The sequence below is a fragment of the Hyla sarda genome, chromosome 1, assembly GCF_029499605.1.
Source record: "Hyla sarda isolate aHylSar1 chromosome 1, aHylSar1.hap1, whole genome shotgun sequence".
In the NCBI taxonomy this organism is placed as follows: domain Eukaryota; kingdom Metazoa; phylum Chordata; class Amphibia; order Anura; family Hylidae; genus Hyla; species Hyla sarda.
In genome coordinates, this window is record NC_079189.1 from 247,129,603 (window position 1) to 247,156,323 (window position 26,721).

Here is a 26,721-nt window from a genome sequence, read left to right on the forward strand (position 1 = left end):
TGTGGCAGTTATATATTCAGTGGCACAGTGTGTGACAGTAATTATACCTGGGGCACAGTATGTGGCAGTTATATATTCAGTGGCACAGTGTGTGGCAGATGGAGAACGATTATGACTTATTAAGTACTAATTATGTTCTACATCAGGCAGCGCCTATTTCTGGCATGGCACTGTGGCCGCTAGGTGTGAACCAGGTCCTAGCGTTTAGCTCGGACCTTCACCGGATGGCAGACCTGGAAAAAGTGGACCCCTACTGTAGTATAACTGAAAACTAATGTATCTAGATGACAAGTGTAGCTAGATAGCTAGTATGCCTAGATAAAACATTGTAGAGACTGTATGAAAGACATTAAGCACAGGTAAGTCAACCTGTATGATGTAATGGTGTACTAACTTTGAACTTTTCCTACATTCCCTGCTATTGCCCTACCAATATGGCGGCCTGTATCTTGCTTGTTAGTACAAAAAAAAAGCCTTCACTAACATAAATATATACATTCCTTCTGCCACAGTAGTTTCCATTCCTTTTCTGTACAGAACGAATCTTTGTTGTCACTATGTAAAAAGAAAGCTTACTCTGTTATCTTTGTAAGAACACATTTTACAATTAAATGTTGCCTGGTTGTTTATTTTGGAACAGTTTAGAAGGTTAACTGTTCAGACTTTGCCTACTCCCCTTTTATTTGGTGTTTCAGGTTTATTAAGAGTAGAAATAACACTCTGCTCTGTTTAATGTTGAACACAAATCTGTTTTTCTCTTCTGCGTTTATCATCCATGCAGATCTTACAGATACCGTGAGATTGTTAGCATATAAAAAGAATCAAGCCCGGAAAACTATTTCAAGGATGTTTCGAGAAAAAATATGTACTTTCTGGAAATCTGTTTTAAATCATTAAATATACACAGGATATTGCATAGGAAATAAAAGGTCTGAATTCAGCTTGACGTTCTACATGACTTACAAAACTGGTGGTGTAACTGTAGAAACATGTCAGCACAGAACCATGATTCCTCTACACATCAATTTCTTTTATAAACACCTACGCAATTGTTAAAATATTTCAATTATATGTTAATGGTTAATGCTAAATTTATGATGGCCCATCTCCTGGTGACCTGTCAATCAGTTGAGTGATGAAGACATATTTAGCTGCAGTACCAGACAGAACCACTCATATGAACAAGTTACTCCATGTTGTCACTCTTTAGTCCCCATCAGTGAAACATTCAGAGCCTAGCCTAGAAATCCATGACGTTCCTATATGTCTGAAATACCTGTAAGAAACTGCACATACAAAAACATCCTGTGTCATCTGGCTTTGTAGATTTAGGGTACGTTCACACGTACATGATCCTGCGCAGATTTGATGCGCAGGATTTGTAACTGCAGATTAGAAGCTGTGCTCAGTCATTTAGTTGAAATCTGCAGCAGTAAATCCTGTGCATCAAATCTGCGCAGGATCCTGTATGTGTGAACGTACCCTTAGGGTTTTTTGTTGCAGTTGATCATCATCATCTAAGTCTGCACACCAATCTTTGACCACTGGGTGGCAGCTGAAGACTGTCATTACATTAAAACTTTTGGCTCAGAAACGATAAAGGTATCTGAAATGGCAGAATTGACATAATCCCCAGGAAGCTCTGCTATTCAGCTGACATAAACCATACTCTGTTTCCTGTCATACAGGCCAGATAAAATGTGTACAATATATTAAAATCTGTTGCAAGTGACACCTACTATGACAACAATGTGCAACTTAAATTGTATTTTTTTTAATTACAAAATATCAGCAATTTTAAACATTATTGTAATTTATTTTACTAGCCTATTCTGTGTGAAAATTGTTGTAAAATTTGGGTTAGGTAAAGTTATTTTGAGGTAAAATAAGCACTGCTACTGCATGTATTACCGTATCTTTACCCGATGCTGTATCTGGTGTTTACTGTGTCTGGCATCGGTTACAGCAGTGGGTAAAGCTTTCTAGAGGAGCAGGAACAGGAAGCACACATTGCATCTACTATGTACAGGTTCAGCATAGCAATGGCACTCTAGGAATAGAGGGGAGGGGGTTAACAACATTTTCACACAGAATTGGTCAAAATAGGCTGATAAATGAAATTGCAAAAAAAAAAAAAATAATAATAATAATGATTAAAACAGTCTATATGTTGTAATATAAAAATAAGTTATAGCGACGGTTATACTTTAGGACATTGTCTACTTACAGAATTTCTCCGACTGTTCACAGGTATGGGCACTAATGATTTTATTGCTAATGCCAAGCATGGTAACTGTTGCGAATTGGCCAGTAAAGGATTATAAAGCTTATTTTTGAAGTAGTGAAATGTTTTATAGCGTTCTGATGGGTTAACTACCCCAAATATGGTACTTTGCTTTTATATCTCTATCTCTGTTTTCTAAAACCTGGATTTAAAGCTGACCATTCACATTAAATAAATGTGAGATTTCATGTGAGAGATCAGTTGACCATCTAAAGTATATTGCGGTCTCCCATCTTTCCCCCTTAGGCAGATGTCAGTAGAACAGGACTGAGCAGTTGGATTTTAACTTTCAAACACTTCCCCCAATACATGCAGAACAGGCCAAGCTGAGCATGCATGTTTATAGAAGGACTAGCTGAGTAACCAACGTTGCCCGTTTTTTTCTACCTAATCCTTGTGGGGGGAGGAAAAGCAACAAAATAAGAAGCTTTTGTCCTCATATGCAGTCCTCCCATCCCGTCCTCATATCCTGATTTCATACCCTGTACTCATACGCCGACCGGACATCCCGACCTCACAACCCATCCTTTTATCCCGTCCCTATATCCCGTCCTCATATGCCGACCTCACATCCCAACCTCACAACCCATCCTTTTATCCCATCCCCATATCACATCCTCACATCCCATCCTCATATCTTGATCTCATATCCTGTTTTCATATCCCATCCTCAAATACAATCCTCACATGCCAAACTCACATCCCGTCCTCACATCCCTACCTCACATCCTGTCCTCATATCCCCACTTCCTATCCCGTCCTCACATCCCGACCTCATATCCCGGCCTTTATTTCCTGACCTTTTATCCCAACCCCATATCCTGTCCTCATATATCATCCTCATATCCTGTCCTCATATCCCATCCTCAAGTGTGGCTGAGTTGTGATGAAGATATTGTAAGCCTTAAATAGAAGAGGGTGTGGTTTTGTGGGAGTGGGCATGATTTGCCCGCCAGACCGATGCACAAAAGGGTAGAAAATAAAAGGGGGGTGGGCGTGACTTCTAGGGTTGGCATTAGTAATTTACTGATCAGCCCATCAGTGGCCACAGCAATGTCCAGCTAATGATTGGTCCAGCTGACCCCAACCCCAGAAGTTCTGTCTAGTGCACTAAAGTGGGACAGTCTTCTCAAGAATGGTGGCAGTGGGGGAGCATGTAAGGTAACAATAGGTTTTTGTTTTGTTTTTTTAACACCTGCCTAAACAGAATTATACATAGATAATACTGCCCGGAATACCCCTTTAAATATTGTGTTTTTCTATGTCATTAATTTATTAACTTTCTAAAAGAGATCCTTGTGTTTCCAAAGCATGCAAACATAAGTCTTCTGGTTGGCCAGTAAGGGCAACTGTCCTATAATACTTTTGTGTTTTGACACAAAAAAGTATTCATATTTTTAGATTTTCTGAATAACGCTATTAGTAACATAGTAACATAGTTAATAAGGTTGAAAAAAGATCAGAGTCCATCAAGTTCAACCTATATCCCTAATGAGCCCCTACTAAGTTGATCCAGAGGAAGGCAAAAACCCCTCATACAAGAGGTAGAAATTCCTTCCCGACTCCAAATATGGCAGTCAGAATAAATCCCTGGATCAACGTTCTGTCCCTATAAATCTAGTATCCATAACCAGCAATGTTATGATTCTCCAAAAATGCATCCAGACCCCTTTTACAGAGTTCCCCATGACCACCTCCTCTGGCGGAGAGTTCCATAGTCTCACTGCTCTTATAGTAAAGAATCCCCGTCTGTGCTGGTGTAGAAACCTTCTTTCTTCTACACGTAGAGGATGCCCCCTTGTTATAGATACAGTCCTGGGTATAAATAGATCATGGGAGAGATCTCTGTATTGTCCCCTGATATATTTATACATAGTTATTAGGTCGCCGCTAAGCCTTCTTTTTTCGAAACTAAATAACCTAAATTCTGATAATCTTTCTGGGCACTGTAGTCCTCCCATTCCCCGTATTACCCTGGTAGCCCGTCTTTGAACCCTCTCCAGCTCAACTATATCTTTCTTTTACACTGGTGCCCAGTACTGTACACAGTATTCTATGTGTGGTCTGACTAGTGATTTGTACAGCGGGTCTGACTAGTGATATGTACAGCGGTAGAATTATTTCCTTGTCGTGGGCATCTATGCCCCTATTGATGCCCCCCATGATTTTATTTGCCTTGGCAGCAGCTGCCTGGCACTGGTCACTACAGCTAAATTTACTGTTAACTAAGACTCCTAAGTCCTTTTCCACGTCAGTTGTCCCAAGTCTGCTCCCATTTAATACATAATCCAAGCCCAGATTTTTCCTCCCCATGTGCATTACCTTACATTTATCAGTGTTGAACCTCATCTGCCACTTCCCAGCCCAAACCTCCAACCCATCTAGATCCATTTGTAACAGTGCACTGTCCTCTATAGTGTTTACCGCTTTACAGAGTTTAGTATCTTCTGCAAAGATTGCTACTTGACTATTCAACCCCTCTACAAGGTCATTAATGAATATATTAAATAGAACAGGACCCAAGACTGACCCCTGTGGTACCCCACTAGTAATAGGCACCCAATCAGAATAAGTACCATTAATAGCCACCCTATGTTTCCTATCCTATCACTTAGACAGGTGACCTGTACAGGGGCGTTTACCTTATCTCGCTGTATTTCACCTGGCATTTCATTTTCCTTGGTGAATACAGTAGAGAAGAATTTTTTTAATATATTTGCTTTTTCCTGATCCCCGTTTATAATTTCTTCGTTATCGTTTTTTAAAGGGCCAACACTTTCATTTTCACCTTTTTGCTATTTATATAGTTAAAGAATATTTTGGGGTTAGTTTTACTCTCTTTGTCAATTAGTCTTTCTGTCTCTATTTTTGCGGCTATTGTCAGTTTTTTACATATTCTACATTTTTCTCTATAGCTTTGTAATGCTTCTTTACTGTCATCCTGTTTTAGTACTTTAAATGCTTTATTTCTGTCATTTATTCCCCCCTTAACATTTTTTTCATTTATTCCTGACTCTTTTATTCCCATAAGGTACATACATCTTACAGTGAAATGACTGGATGACTGGATTTACTGTCACATCATCACTCCTGTTGTGTGTAGGTTCTGTTTTATAATTTGTCACCAGTGATTGGTTGGACTCATGCCTCCATGTAACCAGCACAACCATGTAGGCTTGTAGTAGGCAAGGGTTTGCACTGTCTCAATATTACAGCCTGGGAAAACCCCTTATAACAAGCAGAGTAAATTCATAACCTGGCAAATGCATACCGGAAATCTCTTGATGTAAATTATATGAAAGTCTGACCGTAGACAAAGAAAAAAAAGAAAAGAAAATCATTTACCAAAATGAGGAGAGGAAAAAAAAAAACACAACTATAAATGCAAACAAATTAGGCAGTGCTCTGACCAAAATCCAAACATAAAATGCATTAGCTATCAAGGGATGGTAAAGTAAATATATATATGGAGGGAAATAAGTATAGACCACTGTCTAATCACAACACTAATATGCCAGAAAGGTATATCAATCAACAGTCTTTCCTATCAACCACCGTAAATAGCGGACAGCGCTGCCTTTATTCCAGGTCCATTTGATATAGGTCTGTGAAAGGCTAATAAAAACCAGAATACATAACCTTTTGGGGGTGCTTGAGGAGCGTGCTTGAGAAACACTACATTAGAACATGTAGAAGGGGGATGTGAGAGGTAAATCCACAGCAGCACAATGTAAGGTAGTTTATGGTTGTTAGATTGCTGAACAATGGTTGTGTATGTATGTTATGTGTGTAATTATATAAAAGTTTATCTGTGCTCATTAAAAAGGACCCTTTAGACCATGTTCACACAACAGAATTTCTGAGCGAAATCTGGAGGAAAAATTCCCTTTGAAAATTCAGCAGAGTCCCATTGGTTTCCAAAAGATTCTCCTGCAACGTATATATGTGTCAAAATTTAAAGGGCAGATGTTTCTGACACAAAAATTCTGATTCTGGTGACCACTGAAAGGATGAACATGTCAATTCTTTTGGTGGAATCTGCTTGAAAATGCATTGCTGTCTATGGAGACAGCACATTTCTAAGCGGTCCTAGTGCGGGCATGTTCCAGCCAGCGTTCACTATTTGTGGAATGTCCACCTGAGTTGGACTGTAATGGACCTAGGATAAACACTCTAAGCTAAGTGAATGTCTGCCTTGGACTATGGACCCTTCCAGCAGCCTTTCTAGACATTTCTGTATAGTTTCTAGTTAGGGACTGTGATGTGACCAAGAATCAATTATCTGATATAATACGCAGATATTTAACCCTTTTAATCTCATACTACCTTAGTGTATGCTATTATAGCAGAGAGCTCAGCCAAATGTCAGACACTACAGTTCTATTCCTGTTTTGTCCGAAAAATATTGACCAAATACTGAACAAAATACTTTGTGAGAACCCAGCCTAATATTTCCTAAATTGTCTTTGCAAAATGCTTTAATATCTGTCTAGTTGCATTGAACCCTTTTGTGACCGGCTACTTAGAGGGTCAGCTATATATTCGCCCTTGCCTTGAGGTCTGGACTCTAACCCCTACAGAGAAAAAGGTCAAATTAAATGTATGGTTAAAACGTAAAAATGTTCTCTTTTTGCATGGGATATAAAAAAATCATGAATTGACAATAAAAATCTGGGAATACTCACGATCTACATACTATTTAAAGTCCGACATCACGCTCCTCACTCCCCTCTTATTCAACCCACAGATCTTACACAGTTGTGATATTGCAACAGTTACCCCATGGATTTCTTCCAAAATCTTCCACTTGGCCGATATAACAGACCCATACAAGAGAACACTCCTCCCCTTCCAAATGCTCAGAGATAAATTTCACTTCCCTGACGATGCTTTTCAACTTTATCAAGCAATCAAACTTCACGTGAACATTGTCTCTGACACCTCTTCTTTCCCACCTCCTACACCATTTGAATTTCTATGTAGAGGCTCCAACTCGACCAAAGACCTCATCTCTAATATTTACAATATATTGTCCTCGGAGGGAGGTTTTGACAATCATAGGCATAAATACATGGACAAATGGTATTCCTATCTTGGTCACCCCTTGTCCACCTCTCAATGGCAGAGCATTTGGAAGGCTGCAGCCAGTTCCTCCTCCTGCGTCTCACATCGGGAGAATCAATATAAAATTTTAATGATGTGGTACCAAACTCCAGAAAAACTACACCATCTCTTTCCACAGGTGTCCCCTTTGTGTTGGAGGTGTCGGGCTGGCATTGGCTCCCTCCAACATATTTTTTGGGATTGCTCTGCATTGAGACACTTTTGGTTGGAGGTCCAATCTTTAATAGCTCGGGTTTTGGGAATTTGTCCTCCCTTGCACGCGAACACATACCTTTTAAACCTCCCTCCTCCTGGAATGTCCTCCTCTTTATTCAAATTACTTTTACACATCCTAACGGCTTCCAAATGTCTCATAGCCCGTTGGTGGAAGCGCTCAGGTGCTCCACCCATCCAGGCTCTAATTGAAAAAATTAGGGAGGTTCGTAGGATGGAACACTTGTCAGCTGTTATGGAGAATAGGCTTTTTTCCTTTCAGAAGACTTGGGGACTTTGGGAGGAATACGAAGATTCTATAACTTCTCAATGAACAGTCATGACCATGCGAGACCTTATTCTTTTCTTTTCTATTTTTCTCTCTCACCCCTTAGTAGGACTATGTCCTTTACTTGTACTTCTGTACTGCTATATAATTTTTTTTTCTCTTACTCTTATGTACAACGCCATTTTATTGGGTCCTTATGTATTGTATTCATGCGATCTTAACTGGATTTATTGTACATCCTTCTTTATTTTGTTTCCCTTTTTATTTTTGTATGTTATAAATGGAAAAAATCTCCTTAATAAACAATTATATATATATATATATAAAAAAAAAAAAAACATTCTCAATGTACTGCATGTATAATATTTTTTTTTTTTTAAAAGCCCATATATAGCAAGAAGACAGGCAGTTATAAGTAGCTTAGGCAGTGGGCATGGGTGGGTACAACATTTTTAAGACTGGTTATGACCAAAACAGAAAGGAAATTTTAACAGAATCATGTGACTGCTATACAGTGGGGCAAAAAAGTACCGTATTTAGTCAGCCACCAATTATGCAAGTACTTCCACTTAAAAGATGAGAGGCCTGTAATTTTCATCATAGGTATACCTCAATTATGAGAGACAGAATGAAGAAAAAAATCCATAAAATCACATTGCAAATTATGGTGGAAAATCAGTATTTGGTCAACAAGCAAGATTTCTGGCTCTCACCTTTCTCGGAAAACATTACTTAATATTCCCGCCATGTAAACATAGCCAATATGGTTAAATAAACAGCTTGATATTTGGTATTGAACAGAGGCCTGAACATTTGCTGGATCGGTCATGTTGCTCTTCATGTCCCTCATTGTCAGCAGCACATTCTCTGTTTACATGGGGAGATGTGCTGCAAACTAACAGTGATTGCACAAGCCCAGTAATCCATGTTTGCTTGTTAATTCGGCTGATTGCTACGTCATTCAGATGGGGCAATAATTGGCCCGTTAAGCTGATAATTACCCCAACTAGGTAATTACAGCAGAGGAGGCCTCAAGAGTTCCAAACATTCACAAGAATATACTCTTGTTTTCTTCTACGACTGTGTTAAGTGCTAAATATAAAGTCTTTCCAATATATCAAGTTTAAGTTACTGAGCCGTAAAATAGTGATTTATGAAGGAAAGAAGTAGGTTGTCCTGAATTTTGTTTTCACAGAGCTATTCCAGGCATATCTGTTTTTCAGACATGCCTAGCCATTTAAATGCTTTGAATCTGAAAGACTTAATAATACCAATTCTTGTGTGTGAATAGCTATTTAAGAATGAGGTAAATGTACTTGAGTAAAAAGCATTCACTGGTTGCTTGAGATTAGTTGTTTAAACAAATACTGTGCATGGTAACAAATTAAACTAGCAGCCTTGCAGTTATTGTTCTGTTGATATAATATTCTCGCTACATGTAAAATAGATTTCCTCCAGAACAAAAGAGCTAGAGTGTTCTTTAGTTCCACATAATTGAGGTAGCTCCCTGTAAATCAATACTTGACCCCATAGATAGCCTGAAAACACAATTAACCCCTTAAGGACCCAGACAATTTTCACTGTAAAACACGGCCATTTTTTGCACATCTGACCACTGTCACTTTAGGCATTAATAACTCTGGGATGCTTTTACCTTTCATTCTGATTCCGAGATTGTTTTTTTGTGACATATTCTACTTTATGTTAATGGTAAAATTTTGTCGATACTTGCATCATCTCTAGGTGAAAAATTCCAAAATGATGAAAAAATTGAAAGTGTTGCATTTTTTGACTTTGAAGCTCTCTGCTTGTAAAGAAAATTAATATTCCTAATAAATGATATATTAATTCACATATACAATATGTCTACTTTATGTTTCCATCATAAAGTTGACATGTTTTTACTTTTGGAAGACATCAGAGGGCTTCAAAGTTCAGCAGCAATTTTCCAATTTTTCAAAAAATTTTCTAAATCGAAATTTTTCAGGGACCAGTTCAGTTTTGAAGTGGATTTGAAGGGCTTTCATATTAGAAATACCCCACAAATGACCCCATTATAAAAACTGCATCCCTCAAAGTATTCAAAATGACATTCAAAAGGTTTGTTAACCCTTTAGGTGTTTCTCAGGAATAGCAGCAAATTGATGGAGAAAATTCAAAATCTTAATTTTTTACACTGGCATGTTCTTGTAGACCCAGTTATTACATTTTTACAAGGGGTAAAAGCAGAGAAATCTTCCTAAAAGGTGTAACCCAATTTCTCTCGAGTAAGGAAACACCTCATATGTGTATGTCAAGTGTTCGGCGAGCGCAGTAGAGGGCTCAGAAGGGAAGGAGCGACAGTGGGATTTTGGAGAGTGAGTTTTTCTGAAATGGTTTTTGGGGGGCATGTCACATTTAGGAAGCCCCTATGGTGCCAGAACAGCAAAAAAAAAAAAAAAACAACAACACGTGGCATACTATTTTGGAAACTACACCCCTCAAGGCATGTAACAAGGGGTCCAGTGAGCCTTAACACCCCACAGGTGTTTGACGACTTTTCGTTAAAGTTGGATGTGTAAATGATATTTTTTTCAACTAAAATGCTGGTTTTCCCTCAAATGTAAAATTTTTACAAGTGATAATAGGACAAAAGGGTTACAGTGAGCATTTATACCCCTCAGGTGTTTCCCGACTTTTTGTTAAAGTCGGATGTGTAAATGAAAAAAAAATTTTTTTTTCACTAAAATGCTGGATTTTCCCCAAATTTTACATTTTTACAAGGGGTGATAGAAGAAATGGGGTTAAAAATTTTTGGGGTCATTTTCTCCTGAGTATGGAAATACCCAATGTGTGGATGTTAAATGCTCTGCTTGCGCACTACAATGCTCAGAAGAGGAGGAGCGCCATTGAGCTTTTGGAGGCAGAATTTGGTTGGAATAGAAGTCGGGGGCCATGTGCGTTTACAAAGCCCCCCGTGGTGTCAGAACAGTGGACCCCCCCCCCACATGTGACCCCATTTTAGAAACTACACCCCTCACAGAATTTAATAAGGGGTGTAGTAAGTATTTACACCCCACTGGCGTTTGACAGATCTTTGGAACAGTGGGCTGTGCAAATGAAAAATTACATTTTTCATTTTCACGGACCACTGTTCCAAAAATTTGACAGACACCTGTGGGGCATAAATGCTCACTGTGCCCCTTATTACATGAGGGGTGTAGTTTTCCCTTGTGAAAATGAAAAATTTAGGGTAACACCAGCATTTTAGTGAAAACAATTTTTTTTTTTTCATTTTTCAATCCAACTTTGAAGAATTTTCATTAAACACCTGTGGGGTGTTAAGGCGCACTATACCCCTTGTTACGTTCTGTGAGGGGTTTAGTTTCCAAAATGGGGTCACATGTGGGTATTTCTTTTTTTTGCATTTATGTCAGAACCGCTGTAAAATCAGCCACCCCTGTGCAAATCACCAATTTAGGCTTCAAATGTACATAGTGCACTCTCACTCCTGAGCCTTGTTATGCGCCCGCAGAACATTTTACGGCCACATTTGCGGTATTGCCGTACTCAGGAGAAATTGCGTTACAAATTTTGGGGGTCTTATTTTTCCTTTTAACACTTGTGAAAATAAAAAGTATGGGGCAACACCAGCATGTTAGTGTAAATTTTATTATTTTTTACACTAACAGGCTGGTGTAGCCCCCAACTTTTCCTTTTCATGAGGGGTAAAAGGAGAAAAAAGCCCCCTAAATTTGGGATTGCATAGGGGTGGACATAGGGGTATTCTACGCCAGTTAATCCCAAACAGGGTGCCTCCAGCTGTTGCTAAACTCCCAGCAAGCAGTCAGTGGCTGGGATTTGTTGTTTTGCAACAGCTGGAGGCTCAGTTTTGGAAACTCTGCCGTACAATAGGTTTTTCATTTTTATTGGGGGGGGGGGGGGGAACAGTGTAAGGGGGTGAATATGTAGTGTTTTACCCTTTATTATGTGTTAGTGTAGAGTAGTGTAGTGTTTTTAGGGTACGTTCCCACTGGCAGAGGTTTACAGTGAGCTTCCCGCTAGAAATTTGCGCCGCGGCGAAAAATTTGCAGCAGCTCATACTTGAAGCAGGAAACTTAGTATAAACCTGCCCGTGTGAATGTACCCTGTACATTCACATGGGGGGGGGGGGGGGGGGGGCAAACCTCCAGCTGTTTCAAAACTACAACTTCCAGCATGTACTGACAGAACGTGCATGCTGGGAGTTGTAGTTTTGCAACAGCTGGAGGCACACTGTTGGAAAACCTTCAGTTAGGTTCTGTTACCTAACTCAGTATTTTCACACCAGTGTGCCTATAGCTGTTGCAAAACTACAACTCCCAGCATGTACTGATGCTGGGAGATGTAGTTATGCACCAGCTGGAGGTACGCAACTACAACTCCCAGCATGCCGAGACAGCTGTTTGGGCATGCTGGGATTTGCAGTTTTGCAACATCTGGAGGGCTGCAGTTAGAGACCACTGCACAGTGATCTCCAAACTGTGGACCTCCAGATGTTGCAAAACTACAAATCCCAGCATGCCCAGACAGCAAACAGCTGTGTGGGCATGCTAGGAGTTGTAGTTTTGCAAGATCTAGAGGGCAGTATAGAGATCACTGTGCAGTGGTCTCTAAACTGTAGACCTCCAGCTGTTGCAAAACAGCAAATCCAAGCATGCCCAAACAGCTGTCTGGGCATGCTGGGAGTTGTAGTTTTGCAATATCTGGAGGGCTACAGTGTAGAGACCACTGTATAGTGCTCTCAAACTGTAGCCTTCCAGATGTTGCTAGGAAACTCACCGGCTTCTGTAGGATCCAGGGAGCCGTCCTCTTCTGTCGCACGACATCGCCGCCCGCGCTGATCAACGCAGCCGATCGCGTCCCGCAGCCTCCACCGATGGGTAAGTGGACTTCGGCGCCCAGTCCCCTTCGGTTTCTCCATTCTGCCCCGCCTATTGTGGGTGGGCAGTACGGGGAAAACAAAAGTTAACCCCCCCACCCCCGATCTTCTATTGGTCATCCCTTTTGACGATCAATAGCAGGGATAGGAGGGGTGGCACCCCTGCCACCTCACTCCTATCCCTTCAGGGGGATCGTAGGTGTCATGGACAACCGCGATCCCCCTTATATTCCGGGTCACCGTGGTCACCATAGATCTGTATGACCTGGAATAGGCGCAAATCGCAAGTGTGAATTCACTTGCAATTTGCGCCGATCGTTGACATGGGGGGGGTCTGATGACCCCCCTGGGAATTGCAATATCAGCAGTCACCCCTCTAGTCCCCGCCCGGCACGCGGCGGGGAACGGAATTCCCACGGGCGTACCTGTACGCCTTGGGTCCTTAAGACCCAGGTACAGAAGGCGTATCCATACGCCCTGAGTCCTGTACGGGTTAAAGGGGTACTCCGGTGGAAAACTTTTTTTTTTTTTTTTAAATCAACTGGTGCAAGAAAGTTAAACAGATTTGTAAATTACTTCTATTAAAAAAATCTTAATCCTTCCAGTACTTATTAGCTACACAATACTACAGAAGAAATTGTTTTCTATTTGGAACACAGAGCTCTTTGCTGAATCACGTGAACAGTGCTCTCTGCTCTCCATTTTAAGAACTGTCCAGAGTAGAAGAAAATCCCCATGGCAAACATATGCTGCTCTGGACAGTTCCTAAAATGGACAGAGATGTCAGCAGAGAGCACTGTGGTCATGATGTCAGCAGAGAGCTCTGTGTTCCAAAAAGAAAATAATTTCCTCTGTAGTATTCAGCAGCTAAAAGTCTGTTTAACTTTCCAGCACTAGTTGATTTAAAAAAAAGAAAAAGAAAAATTTCCACCGGAGGACCCCATTTATTATTCTGTAAAACCAGAATCTTCTTCAAAAGGAAGAGTACCCATCTGTAGAGAGCTGTTTCAGGGATTTTGCACCTCATCAGTGGAGAGCAAGGTATTGCAGTGTCAAATTCATAGATAAAAAACACAGCACTACTCCACTCAAATGTTTGGTGCCAGCATACCAGAATTTATCACAGTCCTTAGTAAATATCAAACAATGGCACATCACTCCAATTGCAAATCCAAAAAGTGCTAATGTATTCAGCTTATGTCAAATTAAACATGTATGTCCCTTGATAGGACCAGTGCAAGTAATCAGATACATAAAGTGAATAAGGCCTTGATAAGGCCTTATACACTCAAAATTCTTAGAAAAAGACGGAAGCAGAAATACAGTCATGGCCGTAAATGTTGGCACCCCTGAAATATTTCTAGAAAATGAAGTATTTCTCACAGAAAAGGATTGCAGAAACACATGATGCTATACACATGTTTATTCCTATTCTGTGTATTGGAACTAAAACAAAAAAGGGAGAAAAAAAAGCAAATTGGACATAATGTCACACCAAACTCCAAAAATGGTCTGGACAAAATGATTGGCACCCTTTCAAAATTGTGGAAAAATAAGATTGTTTCAAGCATGTGATGCTCCTTTAAACTCACCTAGGGCAAGTTACAGATGTGGGCAATATAGAAATCACACCTGAAAGCAGATAAAAAGGAGAGAAGTTCACTAAGTCTTTGCATTTTGTGTCTGTGTGTGCCACACTAAGCATGGACAACAGAAAGAGGAGAAGAGAACAGTCTGAGGACTTGAGAACCAAAATTGTGGAAAAATATCAACAATCTCAAGATTACAAGTCCATCTCCAGAGATCTATATTTGCCTTTGTCCACAGTGCGCAACGTTATCAAGAAGTTTGCAACCCATGGCACTGTAGCTAATCTCCCTGGGCGTGGGCAGAAGAGAAAAATTTATGAAAGATGTCAACGAAGGATAGTTTGGAGAGTGGATAAGCAGCCCCAAACAAGTTCCAAAGACATTCAAGTTGTCCTGCAGGCTCAGGGAGCATCAGTGTCAGAGTGAACTATCCGTCAACATTTAAATGAAATGAAACGCTATGGCAGGAGGACCAGGAGGACCCCCCTGCTGACACAGAAACATTAAAAAGCACAACTACATTTTGCCAAAATGAACTTGAGTAAGCCAAAATCCTTCTGCGAAAACGTCTTGTGGACAGATGAGACCAAGATAGAGCTTTTTGGTGGAGCACATCATTCTACTGTTTACCAAAAACGGAATGAGGCCTACAATGAAAAGAACACAGTACCTACAGTGAAATATGTGGTGGAGGTTCAATGATGTTTTGGGGTTGTTTTGCTGCCTCTGGCACTGGGTGCCTTGAATGTGTGCAAGGCATCATGAAATCTGAGGATTACCAAGGATTTTGGGTCGCATTGTACAGCCCAGTGTCAGAAAGCTGTATTGTGTCCGAGATCTTGGGTCTTCCAGCAGGACAATGACCCCAAACATACATCAAAAAGCACCCAGAAATGGATGGCAACAAAGCGCTGGAGAGTTCTGAAGTGGCCAGCAATGAGTCCAGATCTAAATCCCACTGAACACCTGTGGAGAGATCTTAAAATTGCTGTTGGAATAGGCGCCCTTCCAATATGAGAGACCTGGAGCAGTTTTCAAAGGAAGAGTGGTCCAACCTTCCCAGCTGAGAGGTCTAAGAAGCTTATTGATGGTTATAGGAAGCGACTGATTTCAGTAATTTTTTCCAAAGGGTGTGCAACCAAATATTAAGTTAAGGGTGCCAATAATTTTGTCCAGACCATTTTTGGAGTTTGGTGTGACATTATGTCCAATTTGCTTTTTTTCCTCCCTTTTTTGGTTTAGTTCCAATACACACACAGGGAATAAACATGTGTATAGCAAAAACATGTGTTACTGCATGTGTTACTGCAATACTTCATTTTCTAGAAAAATCTCAGGGGTGCCAACATTTACAGCCATGACTGTACATAAAAAGTGCATATGCATGCAGTATATACAGGTGTTTATACAGCGAGTAAACAAAAAAAAATTCTCGCTAAATATATTTCCAAGATGTTGGTAACAATCCATACATACAAAGAAACCAAAACAAATACGCTTAGAAATGAAGTTGTGTAAAAATGTGAACTGACATGGAAAAAAAAGTATTGAACTCATGAAGAAAGGTAGTTGCAAAAAGGCATGGAAATCCAAGATAGCAGGTAAAATCTATCATTAGTTAAAAAGCATTTTGGCCCCTTGTCAGTGCAAATTATCAGTTGGTTCAGTCCCAATTGATGGCCTACAATAACGTCTCACTGCCACGGTGTCAAACAAGACACATCTCATGATGGGTAAAAGCAAAGAGCCTTTTCAAGGCCTTCTCAAGACCTTCGCAACCTAACTGTGGCAAAACATCATGATGATGTTGGTTACAGGAACATTTCTAAGCTTCTGAGTGAGCACTGTTAGGGCCATAATATGGAAGTGGAAAGACCACCATTCATTTCACCATAAATTTGCTTTAACCAGGCACTCCTCACAAGATTTCTGACAGAGGAGTGAAAAGAATAAATCAAAAGAGTTGTCCAAGAGCCAATGACCACTTCTGGATAGCTTTAAAAAGACCTGGAATTAGCAGGTACTGTTGTCTCAAAGAAAACAGTAAATAATGCATTCTACTGCCATGGCTTGTACTGGGAAAATACAGTGTGATCAGATCAACGCAAAAGTGAACTGTTTGGATGCCAAAAAAACACACCATGGGGGAATTTATCATTGGTTTTATCCTGGTTTTGTGGTATATATTTGTCACACAGTTTCTCTCAGATGCAGTTTCGAGACTTTTCATTGCGACTTTTGCTTTAAAAGGTTTTTAAAAAGGAACATACCAATTCATGATTTCAGTTGATATCATGCAGTTGCAAGGAATTTATGATGTGCAATTTTTCAGTTTGTCACATCTTTTGTCGGAACTGGGCTAACTTAGGGGCAAATCTACACCAGCCCTGAATTGGCTTACATAACTTACTTCAAACTTACTGTATTATAAAAAAGTTGGACATTTTGTCGCACAGGATAAAAAGTAGCATAAAAAAATTGCAGAGTCGTACCATACAAAGCAGTGTACTGAAGTAGGAAATTTGATCACCACCAGATTTATCACATGCTCTGCACCATGTAATAAATCTGGTGAGGGTACACAGTGTCCACCACATGAATGAATGGGTAAAAAGACGTTCACCTACACCACTCTTGATGAATACTCCCCTCATGTGTGGAGGAGAAATGGCACTGCACATCATCCTAAAAACACCATATCAACATTGAAGTTTGGAGGTGGGAACATCATGGTGTGGGGCTGCTTTTCAACATATGGGACTGGCAAACTTCACATATTTGAAGGATAACTGGACAAATTTACTGAGACATTCTTGAAAAAATTATACTGCCATCTACTAGGATGATTACGATGAAACAAGATGAAACAAGGGTTCAGCAAAACAATGATCCCAAATACACAACCAAGGAAACTCTCTAATGGTTTCAAAGAATGAAAATAAAGATGCCAGAATGGCCCAGCCAATAACCTGACTTAAATCCCATTGTAAATCTATGAAAAGAACTGAAGATTGTTATTCATAGAAGAGGCCCACAGAACCTTTAAGATTTGAACTGTTTGTGTGGAAGAATAGGCTAAAGTCACACCAGTTTCACTATACAGGAGATGTTTCAAAGCTGTCATTACTAACAAAGGATTTTGTACAAAGTATTAAATAAATATCAGAAAACATGTTCAATACTTTGTCCCTATGTCATTCACATCATTACACATGACTTAATTTTTGAGCTTATTTGTTTTGGTTTCTTTTTATGTATGGATTACATGGGATGTTACCAACATCTGGTGAAAATTTCATGTCAATTTAGCACTTCTGCAAATACATTTAGTGAGAAAAATGGTGACATGTCCAAACGTTGATCATAAGTGTTATAGAGTGGCTAGTAAAATATTTGTGTTATAATATTTAGACATATAATTACATCTAATAATAAATATCACCTTTGTATACAAAGGAAAAAGATGAAATAAACATCTTTGTGGGGAGGAGGAATCACTCACGTTTGTTTGATAAATTATGTGTATTGTTTTTTGGTATTTATGATAAATTTTAAAGTGTCAGAAAATGTTTTCTGCACCTGAGGTAAAATTGCAGAGAAGCAACTATTGAGGGAATTTATTATTGTAGGTGTAGGTAAAGCATTTTTCTATGGTCTCTGGTGTGCGTTTCACACGTGTAACTGTTATACTAGTATAAATTAAGTTGCAGGAAAAGTTAAGCTTTCTCCTCCTTTAGTAGATACTCCTTCTTGGATCTAAAACTTAATGCACAATGGGGGAGATTTATCAAAACCTGTGCAGAGGAAGAGTGGTGCAGTTGCCCATAGCAACCAATCAGACTTCTTTTTGTTTCATTTTTTTTAATTTTTAACAGATTTCTTTAAAAATGAAAGAATCAATCTGATTGGTTGCCATGGACAATTGCACCACTCTTCCTTTGCACAGGTTTTGATAAATCTCTCCCCAAGTGCTTACAGCGTGAATTGGAGAAAATCTTTCAGGAAATCTCTCAGGTGTGATGATGCTTGCAACTGGAATAGGACTTGTCAATTGCTTGAAGCGGGTTTGATTTGTACCAGGTACAGGACACAATGGGGGAGAGTTATCAAAACCTGTGCAAAGGAAAAGTTGCCATGTTGCCCATGGTAACCAATCAGATTGCTTCTTTCATTTTGCAGAGGCCTTGTTAAAAATGAAAGAAGCAATCTGATTGGTTGCTATGGGCAACTGGGAACTTTTCCTCTGGACAGGTTTTGATAAATCTCCCCCAATAGGCCTGAAGTTAACTAGACCTAGGATAAACACTCTCAGGTGAATGTCTGCCTTGGACTATGGACCCTTCCAGCAGCCTTTCTGGAGATTTCTGTATAGTTTCTAGTTGGGGACTATGTGATGTGACCAAGAATCAATTATCTGATATAATACACAGATATTTAACCCTTATAATCTCATACTACCTTAGTGTATGCTATTATAGCAGAGAGCTCAGCCAAATGTCAGACACTACAGTTCTATTCCTATTTTTTCCGAAAAATATTGACCAAATACTGAACAAAATACTTTGTGAGAACCCAGCCTAATATTTCCTAAATTGTCTTTGCAAAATGTTTTAATATCTGTCTAGTTGCATTGAACCCTTTTGTGACCGGCTACTTAGAGGGTCAGCTATATATTCGCCCTTGCCTTGAGGTCTGGACTCTTACCACTACAGAGAAAAAGGTCAAATTAAATGTATGGTTAAAAAGTAAAAATATTCTCTTTGCATGCAACATAAAAAATCATGAATTATATCAAATAAAAACATTCTCAATGTACTGCATGTATTACATATATATATATATATATATATATATATATATATATATATATAAAAAGATATTAAAGCCCATATATAGCAAGAAGACAGGCAGTTATAAGTAGCTTAGGCAGTGGGCATGGGTGGGTAGAACGTTTTTAAGACCGGTTATGACCAGAACAGAAAGGAAATTACAGAACAGTATCATGTAACTGCTATACAGTGGGGCATAAAAAGTAATTAGTCAGCCACCAATTGTGCATGTTCTCCCACTTAGAAGATGAGAGAGGCCTGTAATTTTCATCATAGGTATACCTCAACTATGAGAGACAGAATGAGAAAAGAGAATGAGCAGCGGGAGAGAGGCCGTCACTGCCCGCTTCTCTGCCCCTGCCTTTCCTGGGGTCTAGAGCCCTGCTGCCGCCGCTTCTCTCCCGCTGGCTATCGGCGCCGCTGCCCGTTCTCTCCCACTGACTATCGGTGCCGGCGCTGATAGCCAGGGGGAGAGAAGCGGTGCCGGCAATGGGGCAGCGGCGCCGACAGGGGGAGAGAAGGGGCAGCGGCACCCATTGCCGGCGCCGCTGCCTCCCCCCATCCCCGGTTGCATAATTACCTGTTGCCGGGGTCGAGGCCGTGCTGCTTTAGGCCTCCGGTGTGCGTCCCCTGCGTCGTTGCTATGTGCTGCACGGCGCAATGACGAGTGACGTCTTTGCGCCGCGCCGTGCAGCGCATAGCAACGACGCAGGGAACGCACACCGGAGGCCTGAAGCAGCGCGGACCCGACACCGGCAACAGGTAATTATGCAACCGGGGATGGGGGGAGGCCCCTTCTCTCCCCCTGGCTGTCGGCTCCGCTGCCCCATTGCCGGCGCCGCTTCTCTCCCCCTGGCTATCGGCGCCGGCAATGGGGCAACGATAGTCAGGGGGAGAGAACGGGCAGCGGCACCAATAGCCAGGGGGAGAGAAGGGCCGGTAGGGGCAGAGAAGCCGGCAGCGCTGGAGGTCTCTGCACCTGCAAAGCCGCTGCAGTTCATTGATTTAAAGCGCCTGCTTTAAATCATTGAACTGCAGCGGCTTATCAGCGTATAACACGCAGGTAGACTTTATGCTAAAAATTTTAGCCTAAAAAGTGCGTGTTATATGCCGATAAATACGGTATTTGGTCACCTACAAACAAGCAAGATTTCTGGCTCTCACAGACCTGTAACTTCTTTAAGAGTCTCCTCTGTCCTGCACTCGTTACCTGTATTAACGTCACCTGTTTGAACTTATCAGTATAAAAGACACCTGTCCACAACCTCAAACAGTCACACTCCAAACTCCACTATGGCCAAAAACAAAGAGCCGTCAAAGGACACCAGAAACCAAATTGTAGACCTGCACCAGGCTGGGAAGACTGAATCTGCAATAGGCAAGCAGCTTGGTGTAAATAAATCAACTGTGAGAGCAATTATCAGAAAATGGAAGACATACAAGACCCCTTGGTGTCAAAATGATCACAAGAACGATGACCAAAAATCCCAGCCAAAATACCAGCAACAGTGTGTGAAAACCTTGTGAAGGCTTACAGAAAATGTTTGAGATCTGTCATTGCCAACAAAGGGTATATAACAAAGTATTGAGATGAACTTTTGTTATTGACCAAATACTTATTTTCCACCATAATTTGCAAATAAATTCTTATAAAATCAGACAGTGTGATTTTATGGATTTTTTTCTCATTAGGTCTCTCATAGTTGAGTTATACCTATGATGAAAATTACAGGATTCTCTCATCTTTTTAAGTGGGAGAACTTGCACAATTGGTAGCTGACTAAATACTTTTTTGCCCCACTGTATACTGTACCTATTAAGTCACACAACCTAGCAGATTCTGTCCCATTCTAGACATCAACCATCCCATTCATAAAAAGCCAGCCTCCTGCTCTGTATATACAGAGCTCTCACACCTTGCCTGCCAAATGTAACTCAAGCAGGAAATACTACAGTGTATGTAGTGTGGGACAAGTCTATCTGCTGATCTCATAGAACTTCCTGCTCCTACAACAATTATATCATATTGCAGTAAAATGAGTCTCTTAAACTTGCAGAAATGTAACATAATGTCAAGTAAAATTATATAAATTTTAAAACAATGCAAAATAACCTTTCTACCATGATCAAAAATGGCATATATACTTTCAAAGTCTGACAGGTGAATAATCTGTTTTACTTTCCAGAATATACACAAACAAGGTAGTGGCCAAGGTTAGGAATGTCAATATCACAGATCCAGGGTTGCCGGGTAAGTAAAACCTTATCCATAGTGTAAACATGTAATACATTCATCTTATTTAATGCATACATGCCATTCTGAAATAAAAAGTACTACTTGACAGACATGCATGTAGCAGATTTTCTTTTACAGGCCCCTTTTTCAATGTTCTCAGGATGCCACTGTGGCCCATAAGAGACATCCATAGAGTACCTATAAATTAACCCCTTAGTTAAAGCAACTTTCCCTACAAATGCTTGCAAAGAGGGCATGATATTTATCACTCCCCATACCCCCATAAAAACTCCTCCTCCTCAAAAAGTCCTCTTGAAAGGATATCCCCCTTAACAAGCTGATCAGTGAAGGTCTGAGAACTGGGACCCTCACCAATCCTGAGATCGGTGACCAAAATTTCCCTGGAACAAATGGTAAGTATTTAAAGGGGTTAACCACCATAAGGTGATTTTAATACATACCCGCCAGACAGTAATGGACATGCTTAACCCCTTAAGGTTTTTCTGTTATTGCACTTTCGTTTTTTCATCCTCACCTTTTAAAAATAATAACCCTTTAAATTTTGCACCTACAAACCCATATGAGGTTTTTTTTTATGGCGCCACCAATTCTACTTTGTAATGACATCAGCCATTTTACCCAAAGATCTACAGCGAAACAAAAAAAATTTAAAAAATCATTGTGCGACAACATTGAAAAAAAAATGCTATTTTGTAACTTTTGGGGGATTCCGTTTCTACGCAGTGCATTTTTCCGTAAAAATGACACCTTATCTTTATTCTGTAAGTCCATACAATTAAAATGCTACCCTACTTATATAGAGAGAAAAGCAGATAGTTGGAGGTACTCAATCTATATATTGTCCAAGAACTCTGCTCTGATGGTATCCTTCTACCACCCAATACTAAAATCTAAAGAAAAATTTACAAATGGCAGGTTCTCAAGGACTGCTTGTAAATGCTGCAATGAAAGGAAATGAGTGCATGGATGAATGATGTGGGACTATAGATGTCAGTCAGTGATATGTGTCAGATGGATATGTAATGGTGTGGAAAAAAAATGATTGTGCTAGCTATTCACATGAGGCAAACGTGTGAGTGTGAGGTGGTTGGGAATTAGCTACTGATTGTATCTGATGGTTGAATGAAAAGTTAGGTGGTCATGAATGTGAAAGAAAAAATGTGAAAAAAATATAAATAAATAAATGAAAATAGAAAAAAAATGTGAAAAAAAATGATTGACTTAGCTGAGATAAAAAACAAAAACAAAGGGTATGAAGAAAAATGCTAGATGTCCAAGGTCCAAATGTAGTTAATTCTAAATGGTCAAATGAAATTATAACATACAAAAACAGAGAGGATAAAGGATCCTTGCACGCCTCCCTGATTAATGAATAAAAAAAAATATATAAAATCAAATAAAGAGTGGTAGTGAAATTATAACAGTTGCTGCACCAGTAAGTGACCACTGTCTATTGGTATGAACCAGCTTGAGGTAGAGGTATTGGAGCACTGTCCATTCTCAAGCGCTGCAGTCCCCCAATTTTGTGCCTGTACAATGGTTTGTGGCTCAAAGTCTCTGATAGCTAGCACTGTTTAGGCTGGGTGGCTGTGACAGCAGCACAGCCTGGGACCACATACGTGACTTGGGAGTATCAAGTTAGTAATTCACTGCAATTATAACGTCTCGGCGGCCGCAACAGAATGAATGAAGCGCTGGTACTATGTACCGCTTAGCCGTCCTGGCAAAGGTCTCGGGTGAGTGTCCTGTGCTGTTCTGATGTTCGTCAGCTTTGTCCTGGTGTAGGTGACCTTATATAAAATGTAATCATTTGCAAGCCACTCATCACTGAGGAAGGACCTAGAGGGTCCAAAACACATCTGATCTGCTTCACTTTTACCCAAAGACCACTACACAACCACTGGATAGACGACCCTAATACATTACGCTGTCATCAAAAGAAGCTGCTTCCATCACTAGAACTTTGAAAACCGGCACCGAGGGTGACCTGTTTGTCGGCAGGCAGACTTCGTCACCTACACCAGGATGAAGCCCACAAACATCAGAACAGCACAGGACACTCACCCGAGATCTTTGCGAGGACGGCTAAGCGGTACATAGTACCAGCGCTTCATTCATTCTGTTGCAGCCACCGAGCAGTTAATATTGCAGCGAATTACTAACTTGATACTCCCTTGTGGTCCCAGGCTGTCGTGCTGTCACAGCCACCCAGCCTAAACAGCGCTCACTATCAGAGACTTTGAGCTACAAACCATTGTACCGTTTACTGTGGGCCGAAAATTGGGGGACTGCAGCACTTGAGAACGGACAGCGGTCCAATACCTCTACCTCAAGCTGGTGCATACCAATAGACAATGGTTACTTAGTGGTGTAGCAACTGTTATCATTTCACAACTACTCTTTATTTGATTTTATATATTATTTTTAATTCATTAATCAGGGAGGCGTGCAAGGATAAATGTATTTGACCATTTAGAATAAACTACATTTGTACCTTGGACATCTAGCATTTTTCTCTATCCTCTTTTTTTTTTTTTTTTATCTCAGCTAACACAATAATGTTTTTCCCATTTTTATTTATAAATTTTTTCCCCATTTTTCTTTCACATTCATGACCACCTAACTTTTCATTCAACCATCAGATATAATCAGTAGCTAATTCCCAACCACCTCACACTCACACGTTTGTCTCAAGTGAATACATATATTCTACCATCTCCTCTCAGCTAACATAATCATTTTTTTTTTCACACCATTACATATCCATCTGACACATATCACTGACTGACTATCTATAGTCCCACATCATCCATCCATGCACTCATTTCCTTTCACGGCGGCATTTACAAGCAGTCCTTGAGAAGCAGTCCTTGAGAACCTGCCATTTGTAAATGTTTCTACTTATATAGGTTTGATTTTGTCGGACTTCTGGAAAAAATCATAACTATATGCACGAAAATTAATACGTTTAAAAATGTCCTCTTCTGACCCTTATACATTTTTTCTTTTTCCGCATATGGGGATGTATGTGGGCTTATTTTTGCGCCGTGATCTGAAGTTTTTAGCATTACCATTTTTGTTTTGATCAGACTTTTGATTACTTTTTATTCATTTTTTATGCTATTTTGGGCTTTGGAATTTTTTTGCGTGTTTAATTAATTAATCATGCATTTTTATAGTTTGGACATATACGCAGGTAAGGGACCCTCCTGGTGCGTCCTAGCTGATCTGGACACCGCTGTATTACGGGTCCCGATCAGCCCGACTGAGATCCCGGGAATGCTTTCCTTCCATTTTAAGGTTAATGCCGGACATCACCACGATTGGTGATGTCCGGTATTAGCCCCAGCTACTGATAGCCGCTGGGACCGACCCGATATGACACGGGGTCATCGCGTGACCCTGCATTATATTGCGGGGGCAGGGCCTACAGGTATGCCCTGCATCCTTAAGAGGTTAAGAAGAATCCGTGCTTGTCTTGGAGCTAAATGGCTATGTTCAACCATAATGCTCTGGCTATCTTTTTGTGAACTGGCTATTTCCTGTTGGAGTTCCCTTTCTCAAACTACAAGTCCCATAATTCCTTGTCTGTAAGTGTGAGTTCGGTTTTCTCCCTCCCACACATCAGCCACCTCACCCATTGAAACCCACCTGTGCTCACTTCAATGCAATAGGCCAGTGTTTTTCTAACCAAGTTGCCTCAAGCTATTGCAAATCTACAATTTACTGCAGAATGGTCTCCGGTCCACCTATTGAAGCAAAGACAGGCTCACTCTGATCACCTGACTAGAGATGTAATGTCTCGGGCCACACTGCGACCTGGGAAAGCCTAAGATGACACTCATTTTGTATGCTGTTAAAAATAAACATTGGGCCAAAAATCACAGAAGAATTGCAAGACCACCATGAAACACATGTACAGACACTATTTTATGAACTACACTAACTTTACAGCCCCGTAGCATAGTCAGACAAAAGAAATCTCTGGAATACACCTTTAATTCTCACTCCAATACTTCAATTTTCTATGGTGCCAGTAGGCAATTCCAAATGCTAAATTCAGTTGTAGACCCAGAGAATAAATGGAGTGCTGGCCGTACATAAAGAGTGAAAACCATTCATTTCAGGGACAATTTTGTTCCTGTCCTCAGGATCCACACTGATCAGTTTTTTATCTCACATCTTGTGGATAGGGAATAACTTCTTTAGATGTAACATAAAAGCAAAAAGGAGCTGAGGGCCCTTTTTTGCTTTTATGCCTATATCCATCTCGGGACTGAAGCCACTAAATTCTAATCGGGCTCAGATAAAAATGACTGATACACACAATGCAAAGAGAAAGAATGTAGAAACACAGAATCTTCCTATGGACTCTGGTTCCACAAAGCATGCATGACATTCACTACATGCTAAAAAAAAAGTATATTTGGTAAAAATCGCACATCCAATGTGTTTCTGGTCTGGACAAGACTCTCCTTCAGGTAAAGTGCATATAGATATATTGCCACATACAAACTTAAATAAGGGTTAAACAACGAAAAGGAAAGCAGCTCAGGCAAGATGGCAGTCCCCCCCCCCCCCCCCCCCATAATATTGTAAAAAAAATTAAAATTACAATCAGAAAATAAAAACAGATTAAAAAAAATTACAATTAAAAAAAACATGTTTCAGTTTCTGGCTCTGAGCAGTAAACAAAAAAAAAGAGGTATATGGTATATTTTCTCCAGTGTAGTTTGAATCTTACTTCTTCCGATGAGAATACAGTGGAAACAGCATTTAAAGTGTTGGACTTATAATGGGGCCATCCGGTGAAATTGGACTGAGATTGCGGTAAGCTCATTCTGATGATCATGGGGGGAAGGGTCTCTGCACTGAGACATCAAACAATCAAGGCTTATCAAAGACTGAGACCTGGTGCAATCTAAACTTTTGACGTGTCTAGATGACATGTCAAAAGTTTATACATGTGACAGTAATACTCTGAAGCCCAGCAATGGATGACTGAACTAAAGGAAGTAATAAAACAAGTTGTTTTGACATACACAAGCAGTGAGATACTTTACCTCCCAACCAGGTAGACTTGGAAGCAGGGTTGCCAACCTCCTCAGACATTTTTTTCTGCTCAATTAAACCAAAAATCAGGAGAGCCAAAAAAACACTCTTAACCATACACTCAAATAATAGCTAATCTTGTATTGTCATGGAAGTGCTGGGTTACATTGTAACAATTGGGAAGATGGGAGCCTGTCAATGTATC

The 26,721-nt window shown here is 40.2% G+C and overlaps 1 protein-coding gene across 2 annotated transcripts in view; it reads right to left on the reverse strand.

The window, feature by feature from the left end:
• The window catches only part of PDE4C (phosphodiesterase 4C), a 934,858-nt gene that overhangs the window by 258,134 nt on the left and 650,003 nt on the right, over window positions 1–26,721 (reverse strand). The gene's annotated exons all lie outside the window — the stretch shown is intronic.